Below are 6,000 nucleotides of genomic sequence, written 5' to 3' on the forward strand. Positions count from 1 at the left end.
AATTAAGATTACACATGAGAAAAAGTTTTTGCAATGCAGGTGGTGAGGCTCTGGAAAGGTTGCTGTGGCTGCCCCATCTCTGGGAGTGTTCAAGGTCAGGTTCTGTTCAAATCAGATTTTTCAGGGATGAATGGTTTGGGTTGGAAGGGACCTAAAAGCTCATCCAGTGCCACCTTCCTGCCATGGGCAGGGACACTTTCCACTGTCCCAGGTTGCTCCAAGCCCTGTCCAGCCTGGCCTTGGACACTTCCAGGGATCCAGGGGCAGCCACAGCTTCTCTGGGCACCCTGTGCCAGGGCCTCACCACCCTCACAGGGAACAATTCCTTCCCAATATCCCATCCATCCCTGCCCTCTGGCAGTGGGAAGCCATTCCCTGTGTCCTGTCCCTCCATTCCTTTCAAGTCCCTCTCCAGCTCTCCTGGAGCCACTTTAGGCCCTGGAAGGGGCTCTGAGGTCTCCCTGGATCCTTGTCTTCTCCAGGTGAGCACCCCCAGCTCTCCCAGCCTGGCTCCAGAGCAGAGGAGCTCCAGCCCTTGGAGCATCTCCATGGTTTCCTTTGTATTCATTCCAACAGGTCCATGTCTCTCCAATGCTGATGACCCCAGAGGGCACATGGATTCAACATATATCTCTCACTTCATTCCTTTTATGTTGGAGAGGGAAAGAGGGGCTGCTTCTCTCTGCAGCCCGTGCACAAACAACTCGCTGAGTCCTTCTTTTTTTTCCCTAATTAGTGACAATTTTGTATCAGGGTTGTCCCAGGCAACACTTTCTCATATCCAGGATGTGTCACCAACCACATCCTGGTCAAGTTCCCTGTGTGCTTGTGACTCTGGGGCTGGAATTTCAGTTTCCATCCCCAGCACTGTCAGTGAAGGCTCCTGGATCAGGTCACTGGGATGATTCTGCTCAGGCTCCTCTGCTCACACCTCTTGTCTGGCAGCAGAGTTGGTGTTCTGCATCCCATCTCATCCCAGGGGATGCTGGCACCATGGAGATCTCCTCAACCTCTGCTGTGTCTGGAGGATTGACCTCTTCCCTTCTGGGGTTATCATCTACCAGCCCCTCACTGCTGCCAAGTTACCTTGGCAAGACAGGGATAATCCTTCCCATCCAGGAGGGAATTAAATTTGTCTGCACTTTTAAATTAGCCACTCGTTGCTTTTAACACTGACCAGTGAGCACAGAGCTGAACAAGCCCTCGGCACAGTTTGGCCATCAGGACATTCCCAGCAGGCTCCTGTGGGGAGGAGGTCCCAGAGAAATGATTTTGAAGGAACACCAGGTTGGGTGTGCCTCCATTGCACCCATCTGTGTTTTGGGGAGGGTTCCTCCACAGGTTTTGGCTGTGATCAGGATGGATCTGGATTGGGGTTTTATCCATGTAAATGGAGAAGAAAGGAAATGTCTTGGAGTAATGATGAGATTTCCATGTGCCACAAGCATGACCTGCTTCAAGGTGAGAAGGTGGAAGTGATCAATGCCCGAGGGATCAGCAGAAAGTGGTGGTGACTGCAGAAACCAACCAGGAAATGCAGTTGTTGTGTTCTGCCACATTGAGATTAAACAGCAGGGCTCCTGCACAAGGAACAGGTGAGTCAGGACACACCTGGGATATGGGCACAAGCTCCTCTCTCTGGTTTGTTCCAGCCCATCAGGATCCGAGGGACTGGTTCACACAGAGTCACAGAAAGATGGAGTCATAGAATCAGACAGTCATGGAATGGGTTGGGTTGGGAGGGACCTTAAAGATGATCTGGTTCCAAACCCCTGCCATGGGCAGGGACACCTTCCACTAGACCAGGCTGCTCAGAGCCCAATCCAGAACTGTCCCTGTCCCCAGAACTGTCTCTCTTTTGGGACAGCATGCATGAGGCTCAGTCTCACAACAGAATCACAGAATAATGAGGTTGGAAGAGACCACTGAGGTCATCAAGTCCAACCTATGCCCTAACACTTCAACTAGAGCATAGCACCAAGTGCCACGTCCAGTCTTTTTTTAAACACACCCAGAGATGGTGATTCTAACACCTCCCTGGGAAGAGCATTCCAGTACTTTATTATTCTTCCTGTGAAAAATTTCTTCCTAATATCCAACCTATACCTTCCCTGACGTAGCTTGAGAACAATGGGAAACAGGCCACTAACAGATTAATTAGCAGTCTTCACAACAGGCTAATTGCCATTTTCACACAGGTTTTTGGAGTTTCCCAGCCAGGTATGACCCTGTGGGTGTGTGACAACCCCTGCACACAAACCTGCTGAGCACCCCTGTGCTGTGAGGCTGAGACCCTTTCCCCAGCACAATGAGAAGGATATTTCTGGGCTGCTTTCCTTTCAGCAGCTTCCTCTCACGGCACGACATCTGCTGTGATCCTCATTCCCCTCTCTACCCTCCATTTATTCCTCAATATTCCTCTTCCAGGTCCTTTTCCTTATCTGCAGCCACTTTCCTGTTTTTCTTCCTTGCTCAGCACCCTCCAGCCTGCCTGGCTCCTGGACCATCATCTCCTGTCGAAGGGTTTCCTCCTCCCCTGGCTGATGTCCTCCCAGAGATAGCCCTGAGCATCCCAGGGGACCGTGGGCATCCCGTGGGGTCCTGTCAGGAGAGGGTGGCGGCGCTGACCCCGCGCCGAAGGAAACGGCGCCGGGAGGAAACGGCAGCGCTGGGCTCCCAGAATATCTCTGCTCTGGGTTACCCCAGGGATGCAGAGATAAGCAGAAAAAGGGGGAAGGAGGAGGAGGTCAGGGCTGTTTTCTGAGATGTTTGTGTGTCTTCTGGCACAAACAGCAGTCTGGGCTTCCCCAGCAGGCGCCAGTGTCGTTTTGGGGGGCAATTGTTTGTCCAGCCTCACTCACCTTGGAACGTGCGGCTCAGCACCACGGGGGCTAGGGAGATGCTCAAGGCCATGGGGACACAATGCTGGGAGAATCACAGCAATTCCCAGGAGAGGATCCCCTCTTTTTGTGGTGTTTGTTGGCTTGGGTGGGCACCAGTTCAGGGTTAGGACCTCGCTCTGCCTGGTGCTGACAGACTCAGGGCTATCCTTTACCCCTCAGATGGGACAAGAGGCACTTGGTGTCACAGCCCATCCCATGGGACATCTGCCTGCTGTTGTGGGGACTTCCATGGGCGATATCCACCCTTAGTGAGGCAGTCCCAGGAGCTCATGGCCCTTGGAAGAACCAGCAAATAGAGTTTGCCAGGTACAAGTCCTTGGAGTGGCTGCGGATACTTGTAAAATGTATCAAGGCCCCTTTGGAAGACCTCGTGGTGTTTTGTCAGCCCTAAGACCCTGAGGTCCATCCCAAGGCAGGTGACTGGCACAGTGGAGGCTGCAGCCAGGAGTCACCACCTCTTTCCCCATGCCAAGAACTTCCTGCAGCCAAGTGATGCCTTGGCAGATAAATAAAAGACCCTGGAAGAGGAATATTGAGGAATGATGGGGAGGTAGGAGGGAAACAAAGATCACAGCCACTCCTTCAGCACAGGCATAGCTGGAGATAGTGACATTCTATTCTATTCTATTCTATTCTATTCTATTCTATTCTATTCTATTCTATTCTATTCTATTCTATTCTATTCCATTCCATTCCATTCCATTCCATTCCATTCCACTCCATTCCATTAAATTCATCCAAATGATTCATGGTTCCGTGACTGTGCCATGACCACGGCCGTGTGTTGGGACATCTGCCACCCTGTTCCCTGGAGAGAAAAGTCACCTCAAAACTAAAAAAAGCCCATTCCAATCCAGCTGACTTGTTACCCCATCAGCTGAGAAAAACACTCAGCTGCCAGCTTCCCCTCCAAACCCCAAGACCTCTCCAAAATCCCAGGGCAGCATAACTTTGGGCTTAGCTCTTGGTTTAAGCACGTACACGTGACTGTTGCAATGACCACAAAGCTGTCCCTGAGCCAGTTCCCTCTGCTTGTCCCCAGCCAAACCTGCTGCCTTCCTCCTGCTATATTTATCTGAAGGATTTGGCTGGTTGGAAAGTGCTTGGGGAGGCAGCAGGGGTGGAGCCACCTTGGAGATCAGCCATGGGAGAAAACCTGGAGCCAGCTCCAGCCCCATGTGGCTGCTTTGATATGGTCTCACATCCCCCCTCAGGGTAATTCCAGTGTAAATTTGGGAGGCTGCTCTTCAGTTGGTGAATTCTTCATGTTTTACAGATAATTTATAAATCTTTAGCACCTTTGTGCTTGTCCTTGGGACCTGCTGCCTTATTGAACCTTCACAATCCTCATCTCCAAAGAGATTTCCAGGGAGAGATGCTGCCACTTTTTTTCTATCCAGGAGATGTTCAAATCAATTTTTTTGTCCCCCTGTCTCTCTGAACCACGGCGATTGTCACCCTAAACTGGGAATTCTTACAGATACCAGTGAAATCGGCTCATTTGAGTACCTAAAAAAGCTTTTTCACCCCCACACTCTCCTGTAGCAGTGAGAGCAGAATAGAACAGCACACAACACCTCTCCCAAACCTCCACAGTCAGACAGGACAGCATTTGCTCCTCATTTTTCTGCATCCCTGGGAAGATCTGTTTGTAGCTGGAAGCTTTGCCTGTGCCAGCCTGAAGGCACTGCCTCAAATCCCTGCAGATGTTGAGCAAGCTGTGCAGAGATTTCTGCTGCACACCACAGCACGTGGGCTGCTCTTGGGCAATCAACAGGCTTGCAGCAACACAGGACCAAACCTCTTGGATGTGGAGGTTTTGTGGTGCTCAGCTTCCTTCACTCCTGGAGCACTCACCCCTGGAATTTTGGGCTCTGAATGTGTTTAGTCTTTCTCTGCTTCTCTGTGCACCCTGTGCCAGGGCCTCGCCACCCTCACAGGGAACAATTCCTTCCCAATATCCCATCCATCCCTGCCCTCTGGCAGTGAGCAGCCATTCCCTGTGTCCTGTCCCTCCATCCCTTGTCCCCAGTCCCTCTCCAGCTCTCCTGGAGCCCCTTTAGGCTCTGGAAGGGGCTCTGAGCTCTCCCTGGATCCTTCTCCTCTCCAGGTGAGCACCCCCAGCTCTCCCAGCCTGGCTCCAGAGCTGAGGGGCTCCATCCCTGAGAGCTTAAAATGGGATGGGATGAGACAACCCAGCTGCCTTGAGGTATTCAGGATGGCAATTCCCAAACAGACATGGGATAAGGTGACGGAAATCGCCCCCCAGGAATGAGACCTGTTCAAAGTGACAGGGCCAGGGGCAGATTTCCGGATTCTGCCAGGGAAGTGACAGCAGGAGCTGCCCAAGTCCACAGTTTTCTGCTCAGCCAAGGAAATGTGCTCCACACATCCCTCTGTAAAACCTTCCCGGACCACGAGATGGCATCAAAAACCAGAGCAGCCTGAACCAGACAGGTTTTCCCTCTGGTCTGGCCTCCTCCAGCAAACCCAGAATTTCCAAGGTTCATCCTGCTGGGATGAATGGCACAGCGTGTCTCTTCTTACAGGAATGTCACTTCTGCCCCAGGAAACTCTCTGCTGGCTCCCTTATCGTGCATTTTTTTTCCTAAATAAATGAAATTAAAATTAGAATTAAAATTAGAATTAAAATTAAAATTAAAATTAATTAAAATTTCATTCTAATTTAATTAAAATCAAAATTAAAATTAAAAACTAAAATAAAATAAAAATTAAATCAAAATTTAAAATAATTAATTAAAATTTCATCCTAATTTAATTAAAATTAAAATTAAAATTAAAATTAAAATTAAAATTAAAATTAAAATTAAAATTAAAATTAAAATTAAAATTAAATCCAATGTACTTCCAGTTTCTTCCACATCCCAAGCAGGTCCAGGTACCCATCTCACAGGTCCCTTGCTGCTGACATCAGAAATCCCTCCTGGCACTTTGCCCTTCCTGCCCCAGCTCCTTAGGAATGACCCCATTTTCCAGTCCCACCAGTTCTCCTCCTATTTCCATTTCCCCCCTGAGGCTCATGTATAAACAAAGCAGAGAACAGGGAAAAACAGGGTTACCAGGAGAAAAAGGGTCC

The sequence above is a fragment of the Camarhynchus parvulus genome, chromosome 3 (assembly GCF_901933205.1).
Source record: "Camarhynchus parvulus chromosome 3, STF_HiC, whole genome shotgun sequence".
Taxonomy (NCBI): Eukaryota; Metazoa; Chordata; class Aves; order Passeriformes; family Thraupidae; genus Camarhynchus; species Camarhynchus parvulus.